The sequence below is a fragment of the Lagopus leucura genome, unplaced genomic scaffold (assembly GCF_019238085.1).
Source record: "Lagopus leucura isolate 7727_CA_CO unplaced genomic scaffold, USGS_WTPT01 Super-Scaffold_100002, whole genome shotgun sequence".
NCBI classification, from domain to species: Eukaryota; Metazoa; Chordata; class Aves; order Galliformes; family Phasianidae; genus Lagopus; species Lagopus leucura.
The window spans coordinates 52,274,930-52,285,738 of record NW_024962263.1 but is presented as its reverse complement, the minus strand read 5'-3'; the positions used below and the strand labels follow the sequence as shown (position 1 = coordinate 52,285,738).

The following is a 10,809-nucleotide window of genomic DNA, read 5'->3' as shown; positions in this document are numbered from 1 at the left end:
GTCTGGAGATCCCTCCTGGTGTTTTGTGGTGAGTCCAACTAAGGGTAAGCCTTCCATTTATTCTCTTTTGTTATCATTGTCCACTTTGCCTAACTCTCTTGTTTATTTTGTGATTGTAGCATCTTGATATCCTTTGATTATACAACTGGTAACTCTTTTTGTGAGCATCAGAAAATAAGCAGGTTTTGAAGAAGTGTTTTTATGAAAAGGAAGTCTGGTGGATTACCTCAGAAAGAAATGAAAGCTCCATTTAGATGGAAGGAGAAGTGGGCACGAGATAAAATCATCCAAATAGGCTGAAAGACTGTCCTCAGTAAGAACTGCGAGTGTGATTGATTTATGTAGCTACCACCTTTGCAGTACTGTTATCCCAAAGGACTGCCTAAAGTTAAGACACTGACAGAGAAAGCAGTTTGTTCCTAGCTTATATGTAGAAAACTGTCAGGATTATCCTTAGTTTTTGACTTGTAGTTTCACAGAAATTGCTTGTGGACTTATATTTTTGGAAACCGCTATGTTAAAGCACATTGCTGTTGGAGTACATCCAGAGAAGGGCCAGAAAAAATATCCACAGAATGGAACACCTCTCCTATGAGGACAGGCTGAGAGAGCTGCAGCTGTTCCGTCTGGAGAAAAGAAGGCTGCGAGGTGACCTGATAGCAGTCTTTCAATATCTAAAAGAGACCTACAGAATTACAGAAAGACCAAGGTTGGAAAAGACCTACAAGATCATCCAGTCCAACCATCCACTTGTTACCAATAGTTCTCACTGTACCATATCCCTCAATACAAAATCCAAATGTTCCTTGAACTCCTCCAGGGTCAGTGACTCCACCACCTTCCTGGGCAGCCCATTCCAGCGCCTGACCACTCTTTCAGAAAAGCAGTATTTCCAAATGCCCAGCCTAAATCTCCCCTGGCAAGCTTGAAGCCATTCCCTCTAGTTTTATCACTAGTTACACAAGAGAAGAAGCTGACCTCCAGCTCACTACAACTTCCCTTCAGGCAGTGATAGAGAGCAATAAGGTCTCCCCTGAAAAAGAGACAGACTCTTAAGGAAGGTCTGTGGCAACACAACAAGGAGAAATAGCTTCAAGCTCAGGAAAGGGAGATTTAGGGTTAGATACAAACAAAAAATCTTTTACAGTGAGGGTGGTAAGGCACTGGAACAGGTTACCTAGTGTTGTGGATGATTCCCTGACACTGGGGACTTTCAAGGCGAGGCTGTAACAGGAACTGGACAACCTGATCTAGCTGTGGATGTTCCTGTTCATTGCAGGGAGTTGGGCTAGATGGTCTTCAGAGGACCCTTCCAATTTTGAGGACTCTATGATTCTTGATCTAATCAGCAGAGCATTTGATCTGAGACAAAAATCTTTATCATGCTGGTTTTATTGATAATTGATTTTCAGTTAAACAATAAGCATATATATTAATAACATCTATTCCCAGGCTCTGGAGTTAGAAGTAGTTACTGTTTTCCCTATTGTTTGGAAAAGAAACTTCCTCCCTGCCCATTGTAGAAATTTAAATGAGAATGAGTCTTTGAAACTTTTAACTTTGACTTCTTATTCTAGGACTTCTGGCGTAATCAAGGATGTCCTGATGTCACCAATAGTATTTTCTTCAATTCAAAATAACTTTTATTTCTTATTCTTTTATGATAACATTCTTAGATTATCGAGGAATTCAGGCCACTATTCTAGTCAGTATTTTCCTCAAAGAATCTGTGGAAAACTGTTTTTTACTAAGGAAAAATTATTTTGTAATTGGTGTTTAATAGAAAACATTGAATAGTTAAATATAAACAAACACTGAACAATCTGTATGTGGTACTGTTTAGAGTAAGACAAAGGCAAGTGCATGATGATCACAGACCTAATAAAATACTAGCACTGAAATTCACCTGTCCTTATAATTATAGCCCACATATCAACTGTTCATATCGTAATAAATAAAATTTTGTGGGACTGTCATGTCTAATATCCTCCCATGTTTCTTTCTTCATATTCTAGTCCCACTTTAAAAAGCCATCAAACTGTGAATTGTGCTTTTCCTCCCCCTATGCCTTACTCTAATCCCACTCTCTTCTACTCTCTTTCTTTGTGCTCTGAAGAGCTTATGGTCCTCAGGATTTTTGCCCTTTTTGTAGCCCCCATACGTTTTCATACTTCAGATGGCACTTTCAATACTGTTAAATCATATCAATAAAGCAAAAACATTAGCATAGGAATAAATTCAAAATTCAAATATTCCTCAGTTTCTTCACTTTCAAATGTGAACATTAGAGAGTTATAGCTTGCATTAAATGTTAGGAGCTGGTGTATAATGAACATTTTTTTTTCTCTTGAAATTCTTAAATGAAATTATAAGTTGTGATAGAATGTTGATTCAAAAAATATAACCCTTGTTTCAGTGAAGAGAAATAAAAGGGTTTGGTTCTGAATGAGCACAAGTAATGACTTTAACATTTTACAGGTAATCCTAAAATTGACAGTTATTTTACTTGACTCTTTAGTGAACAGCTCTCAATAACCATTAACATAGCTGAAATAGGAACTATATCTTACATTTTCTTTGATATACCAATAGTTGGAGTTGCTCACTACAATGGATCATTTGCCTAAGTCATGCAGCTATTAAAACCTTTTGATTTATACACTGTGACCTCTATCTTTTTCTCTGTATTTATTTAAAATTTACATTTCACATTTTCTTCTAATGTCTATCATGTACATTTCTAGCCAGCACCTGTAGTATCAATGTCTTTTCCTGCATTAACATGACTTTTCATTTGGGTATGGTTCTACTGTTTTTCTCCTTATAGTCTCAATTTTATATGAAAGCTACAGTGTGTAATTAGCTTAAATGTATTTTTTTTTTTAATTGTTACTTTTTCCACATGTGGCAAATCTGAACCTCTTTAACTGTGGCTGCTAGGCTGGCAGGTTGTTATTTGCTGGTTTTTGGGTTTTTTTTTTTTTTTTTTTTTTTTTGCCTGAGAATTTTTTGCTGGGTTAAGTGACCAGGCTGGATGGGGTCCTGGGCAGCCTCATCCAGTGGGTGGCAACCCTGCTCAAGACAGGGTTGTGGGAACTAATGTCTTCAAGGTACCTTCCAACCCAACCGATTCTATGATTCTATGATTTTCCTTGCTTTGAACTAAAAAATTTGTTATTTAATGTATTCCTGGAGGCATTATCTACACCATCAAAATTTCAATGTTCATCAGCACATAGTAAATATCATCCTTCTAATCACGTGCTGGAATTTCAAGTTTTGTATGCCTTAGTGCTTTTTGTTGAGTGACAGAATGTATCAGAACATTATGGCCCCAGATGGTTGCTGCTTCTTATGGCAGATCCATTCTCTGTGAATGACCACAAGCCATATAGAGAATGAAATGTCAGACACAAATTTCTGCCTCACATATATCAATCATGAGTTTGGACTCGATGATCCTTAAGGTCTTTTCCAACCTGAGTGATTCTATGAGTTAAATATTACTACTAGCTGCATTGCTCTGTTTAACTGATAAGGGTGGATTCAGACAATAAAAACAGAGACAAAACAGACTACATGCAGGCAAAAGACGGCAAAGAAAGGTAAAGAATAAAGCCAGCATCCTTTTATGTTAAAACAGTTTCTGACAATGAATTACTTAGGATCCCATTGTCTGTTGCCAAAAGAAAAGGGGAAGAAAAAAAAAAAAAGGAAATCTTATCCTCTCTTACATCTTCTCTAACCTAACTGAAGGAATTTGCATGGTTTTTATTTACAAATTTATGGCAGCTAGCAGGCTGACCATTCACATGTAAGTCTTTCTGCATCCAGAGATTGTATGGATGATCTGTAGTTCTGACTATGAACTTAATCCGTGCCAAACTGCAATCCTGGCTTGGGTCCAAGAATGTATTATTGACCTAGTGAGCAGAGACAGACTGAGTGACTGACTAAAAAAGGGGGTAGAAAGACTGATTAGGCCAAGCTCTTGGGCACGCATTCAGATCACTGAGTTTAGGAATTTCCTGAGTTCCAGTAAATAAAAAATAAGTTTTCTTAAACTGCCTTTTAATAAACGTAACTTATCTGTTGTTAAAGCATCCAAATCTGTTTCTAGCTATGTAGAATTCTTGAACTATGAGCATTTGAATAAAACTTTAAAGTAGCTACTAATTTCATGACATATTTAAATAACAGTATCTATGTATGACATATCTGAATATCATTATGAGCCCACAAGCTTTTAAACTGGAACAGGAAACTCAGAAAAGAGAATTAGAATCTGTGCTGTCCTCTGAGTTGTCTTTTCTGGGGAAAGAACCATACTGAAATAGCAAACTGCAGTTTAAAAAGAGAGAGATAGATTTAAAGAAAAAAAATACAATTTCTTCAGCATGATAATTACATTTTAAGTTCTTATTCTAATCAAAATTTACCTTTGCAGCTTGAAATCCTTGTCTTTTAGCCTCTGGTATCACATGATTAGACTTCACCATAACTACGTGTTTTTTCCTATGTTATTGCTGACTTACCATCACTCCCCTTTTAATATGTATCATTTTATTTGCTCAGTCATTTCACAGTTCAGTTGTTCTTTTTGGTCAGGTGGCCTATAACATTTAGTTTACTGTCTGAAACATCTCCAAGCTCAGTATATAATGACTCAACACGATTAGCCATTTCTCCCCAGTCTCTTTTCATGGGGGCTAATAAATCCTCTTTTACCAACAAGGCTGTGGCAACTCTTTTACTTTTCTTATATGTCTTTTCAAAATAAAATATATCTTTCAATATCATCCTCCCCCCGGCTTTTACTTATGATACAAAATTTTCTCCACTTTATTATCTGTCTAGTCCTGTTACTTTTTTTTTCCTAGCTAAATCTTCAATTTGTGTATACAGGCACACACTTTAATATCTTAAAGTTACTGAGATAATTTTGCTCATATTAGTGTTCACAATTCTCCTTTTATCTTTCTTCTCATCTATACCTCATGTGCTTTCCTTTCATCTTGGCCTGGCTCTGGACTGAACTTTTCACAGCTCTGACATTTGAGAAAAAGATCATTGTCCACGTATGGTAGTTACCTTTTCTATTTGTGGAATGCCTTTTAACCCTGGAATGATTGCTTCAGTGTATAGGAACAAGCCCTGTACCTTTCATAGATACAGCTTGTAGGTTAAATGTTTTGGTTTCTATGGCTTTGTTAGAGACAGAAAGAGGTGAAATGCATTTTTGTGTCGTGTTATAATGAAAAACAAGAAACATTTCTATTTTCTTTAGTTATCTTTGTCATGTTCTGACTTTTTATCATCACTTCTGTGACATCAGTTCACCAGATCTAAATGACAAGCTAGTTTATTAGTTTGATCTCTTCCTATTTTTATGTTTAAAAATATTGATGAAAGGAAACTACTCTTATCTGATGAATTCCAAAAGATTTTTCAGGAATTCTCATGTGCAGTTTTTTTCTGGTGATACACTGTAAGTGTCTCGTAGTTCATCCATTGATTACAGTTTTCACATTTTTGCACATTCTTTACTCCTTGAAGTTCTTCAGCCAGACAATATGTTGCCACCTCTAACTTGTAAAGTAAGCAGTTGTTTCTGCTCATGTGTAATTTTCTCATGTCTCAAAATTCACAAGTATTTCTTACTTTTGTAGGTAGGTAGAATGATCTTATATAACCTGTGTTCCAGCACATTCTACTATTCAGTGAGCAATTCAATGACACACAAAATATCGGTTAAGTTTACTGTCATGTCCTCCAGAGTAGAATAACATTTGTAAATGGGAAGTACGTTTTAGCATGAAACATCAGAATGCAATGCTGTATAAATTTTGAGAATATATGTAATACATAAAACAGACCAGGTACAGGGAGACATCATTTCAAGCTTCCAGTATTTAAAGAGAATTTATAAACATGAGAGAAATCAACTTTCTACACAGGAGGTTGGTAATAAGACAAAGAGGAATGCTTTTAAACTAAGCAGAGGAGATTTAGGTTAGATGTCAAGGGGAATTTTTTGACTCAGAAAGTGGTAAGGTGCTGGAACAGGCTGCCCAGAGAGGTTGTGGATTCCCTGTCCCTAGAGTTGTGTAAGGACAGGTTGGATGGGGCCCTGGGACATCTCGTTTAGTGCTTGCTCTAAAGGTATGCAATCGTATCTGTGGCAGAGGAGTTGGAACTTGATGATTCTTGAGGTTCCTTCCAACCAAAATGATTCTGTGATGATCTTCCTAAGAATTTGGCTTGAAGAGTTCTGAGTGCAAATTCATTACTCTTGAGCTGTCAGTCTCACTGATGAAAAATGTCTCATTGAGTATATTCCTTAATAAGTAAACTTGTAAATAAACATATGATAATAATTGGTTAATCTAGAGGTTCTTACTCAATTAGAAGAATCATTTTTAATGTCATTTGATTGACCTTTTCTTAGTTAACTACCTGGCACCTATACTGATATTAGAGTGGAATACTGTAAATTGAATTACTATTTAATTATTATTTTTCCAAGGATTCAAACCTTTTGTATTCCATCAAAATTGATGCAGTTTATTTTCTTCCATTAGAAAATTATGTTCTCTCCCTACTTGTAAAATCTGAGAGTAACTTTTGTCACTTAAAAGTATGCTCTATCTAGTTTCCTAAGTTTAGGATTTGTCTTTGTATGTCGTCAGAATATGTGGATTCTTTAATGGTCAGTAATTTCATGGTACTGAGAACAACATCCTAGCCTTTGTATAATTAATAGTTTAAGCAGACTTGACTGATGTTGTGGCTTTTTAGACTTTTTGTGAACTCCAACTTCTGACTATGATGAGACAGTGTCTTAATTGTCTTTATGCCTCTGCTCACTTTTAGAGCAACCTGAACTAAGAATATTAACACTCACTCCAGCTAGGCTATAAAATTTACATGCAGTCTCTGCAAACAATGAGGATTACTTAAGGAAACAGAACATAAATCTGACTGACTTAATCTGAAAACAAAGAAGATAATTGGATTATAGTCACTTTCCACCTTCCTCCTCAACCACTAATGTCTATCTGAAGATGCTGTAATTTACAGTATTTGAGTCTTTAGTTGCAGTGATGAGACAACCTATGTTGTGTTTCTTTTGAGTCCAATGTTTCATATCCTTTCAGGAACCTCTAGCATTCTTAGTTGCTGTAAACAATTACCTCAATGTCATTTCAATCAACATATGATCATCCCCTTCCTGTACCCAGTACTAGTCATTTCTCCTGATTATCATCAGCTTATGTGGAGCTCAGGATTTTTTGTTTGAATTTGAGGGATTAGTGACATATAGCTGTAGCCTAATCCCTTGGGAGCCACTAGGCAGTTAGAATCCAACTCATCTATTTCTTAGATCGCTAGAAGATATAGAAAAGGACTAAGGTAGGGACATTAAGGATTTCTATTCCTTTTCAGTACTTCCACAGCTTTCAAATTCTTAGAAGAAAATCCAACTATGACAGAAAATTGTAAGCTATAGGTTCAGCTTTGAGTAACGTGTTCCTGAATCCTAGAATATCAACTTTTCTCACTTTTAAGAAATAAGTAGTATTTGATAGAGAGTAATGGGACACCTGCAAATCTGTGAACATACTTGATCAAGCCCTACAGAAGCCAAAAATATCTTTAGTCACAATCTAATTAAGGAACAGTTAGGCTAACCTTCTCCTTTTTCTGCTGGTGTGAAATTAAATTTAAAAAAAGACAGATCAGAAGAGCATATATCCTTTAATTGAAATCCATTAGTTGAATATTTACCTTTGTGACATAGCTAAGATATCAGTCAAAAGGTAACCAAATTAAGAATTCAGTTGTTTTCTCCACAAACTAAAATGTTCCTTTAACTGCTCTTGTGCAAACTACACGAAGAGCAATCCTTAAATAGTATTAGACAATACATGAAAATTCCTTGATATTCAAAGACAGATATTTTTTGTCCTTATGCTAAGGAGCATACATGAGAAGAGGTGTGTTCTGTTCTTATTATTTTACATGACATCCATTATAGACAGTAGTAGACACCAGTTATCAAGCTAAATGTACCCCTGGTTTTTATCCACTGTAGCAATTCTTATGTCTGTTACCATGCTTTACCAACCTGCAGGCTGCTTTGAATAATAAAAAAGAAAAAATTCCCCAGAGGCTGGAAATCTTGACAACATACTGATGACAAAAATCTTTGCTGGCTACAAAAGGTCAGGGTAAAGGTTTGACATACACACTGCTTAGATGAACTGTTTACAAAAAAAAAAGATGGACATGACAATTAGACAGTTTTCAGTATTAGGAAAAACTATAGACTGTGAGGATTGCTCTCTCTTCTTAGGCATTGCTGTGTGAACACAAACCAATGCACTACTGTATGTCTATATTACCAGTGTCTGTCTCAATACATGCAAGTAGATAATATGTCTTAGATATTAACCTTCTGGATCATACTGTAGCTGACACAAGATTATTTTTCCTAGCTCAACCAATGACTAAAAAAATAACAAAAAAACTCTGCATTATAAAAGTGCTAAAATTATTTATTATTCAAAAAATATTAGTACATTTAATTTGGGGAAGAAGTGTGCATTGACTCTGAGCACAAGAACAAAAAGAACTTCCCCTGGTTTATGAGCCTCAGATTACCAAATAACCTTGACAGCTGAATCAGTGTTCCATGACAACAAGCAAGCCATTGATAAATAGCAACAAAACTATTAGACGTTGAATTTATGAGATGAGTAATAGAGAAGCTAAATTATAGGTTTACCATTTGAAAAACTACAGTATGACAAATCTGTTCTAACGTGCGTGTGTGTATGTGTGAATGCACAGAAGGAAAAGAGAGAAATGGAAACTTTTAAAGACAGATATAACATAAACATGCCATGGATATTACAAATGCACAAATATATTATTTTATGTGAATTAGTTAAATTCAGTGTCCATTATGAAGTAATAAACAAATCATGTGTAAGTAATTGAAAAAGCTACCACTTGTGAAGTTGTCTTCCTGGTTTTATTCTCATTTTTACTTCTAAGCATTGTGATGTAGGAAAAGGGAAATTCTGGTAAGTAGTAGATCTTTAAACTGCCTATTGCAAACTAGTAGATTCCATTTAAAACTGAAGTATGAAGAATCACCACCAAAAGCAAGTGTATGTTCTTCTGGAGTTCAAAAACCTCTTCTTGGTCTATGGAAAGTAATTTGCACTTCCTAGGAAAGAAAAAACAATTATTTTTTTATCCTTCTGTAATCAGAATGAATGGTATCAGAAATCATTTTAAGTAAAGTTGAATCTTGCATCAGAAATAGTTTTGCTAGCAGGGGCAGGGAAGTAATTGTCCCTCTGTACTCCTCACTGGTGAGGCCATAACTCGAGTACTGTGTTTCATTTTGGGCCCCTCACTGCAGGAAAGAATGTGACGCCCTGAAGTGTGTCCAGAGAAGAGCAACTAAGGTGGTAAGGGGTCTGGAGCACAAGTCTTATGAGGCATGATTGAGGGAACTGAGATTGTTCAGTATAGAGAAGAGGAGGCTCAAGGGAGACCTTATCACTCTCTATAACTATTTGAAGGGAGGTTGTAGCAAGCTGGGGGTCAGCCTCTTCTCTAGTGTAACTAGTGATAGGATTAGAGGGAATGGCCTCAAGCTGCACCTGGGCAGATTCAGGCTGGATGTTAGGAAATACTATTTTTCTGAAATAGTGGTCTGAAAGAGGGGCACTGGGATCGGCTGCCCAGGGAGGTGGTGGAGTCATCAACCATGGAGGTGTTGGGGGGCATGGTTTAGTGAGAAATACTGGTGATATGTGGATGGTTGGACTGGGTGATCTCATAGGTCTTTTGCAACCTTGATTCTATGATTCTGTCTTATGTAGTCACTTATTTTAATTTATAGGAACTGTAGAGGAAATCTGAGTGAGTGGCTGTTCATGTACAGAGACAGATATGATAAGAACAAGATAACAGGAAACTTGCTAATATGACTGATTGTTTTCCAGGCAGACCTGTAGGCTTTTTGTTCTGACAGTGGTGAAGAAATTTTTGATTTACTGAAGTAAATAGTGAGAGAGAAATTGAAAAAAAAAAAAAAAGTTTGATCAAAACAGATCTTTAAGTTACTTTTGCTTCAGAAACTTGCTCCATTGCCATCCAAAAGAGCACATAGGGAACTGCGGGGGCCCATGAGTAACCTTAAACAAGCTGCTGCTGCTCCTGCTAGACTGTAATAGTTACTGTCAAGTGGGATTCTTGTGCTCGTTTTTCAAAGCAGGACTACATTGGCAGGTGGCAGCAGCACTCTAGGGCTCATCTTGTCTGTGATCTGCAAGTGTTTGAGTTTGGCTGTTTTTCATGGTGAAACACCAATAGATTGACAGCTGACATTAAGTTCCTAGAAAAGTACTGTAGTAGTGAGGAAGAATACAGTAATCACCTTACATTCTGATTATGTTTTTCCTTACCTTGACTGGAAGATGCACAACAGTCAGACAAGTTACAGGATTAATGCTGAGGAGTTATATGAAGTTCTGTGACCTGTGTTAAAGAGGACAGTATACTAGATGAACTGATTGGATCTTCTGTTCTAAAAACCTATTAATTATACTTCTGTAAGAAACAGCTGCAGCTTTGTCAAAGGGGAATTAAACACTGAAAATGCATATTGTCCCAAATACTGTTACAGTAGCTACTGGAGATAAATTTGAAGCTTGACAAATAAATGAAGGAGATTCAAAGGCAAACTTAGCAAAGGTTTTGGTTAATAAAGCAATTGTGTGTGAAGGGTAT

General features: G+C 36.2%; 1 protein-coding gene across 1 annotated transcript in view; it reads left to right on the top strand.

Annotated features, from left to right (window-relative positions):
• The first annotated feature begins 10 nt into the window (after positions 1-10).
• Positions 11-10,809, top strand: part of ST18 (ST18 C2H2C-type zinc finger transcription factor) — a 60,016-nt gene continuing 49,217 nt past the window's right edge. The window contains exon 1 of the mRNA XM_042869404.1: positions 11-44. The gene's annotated coding sequence lies outside the window, so the exon portion shown is untranslated. The remainder of the gene's footprint in view (positions 45-10,809) is intronic.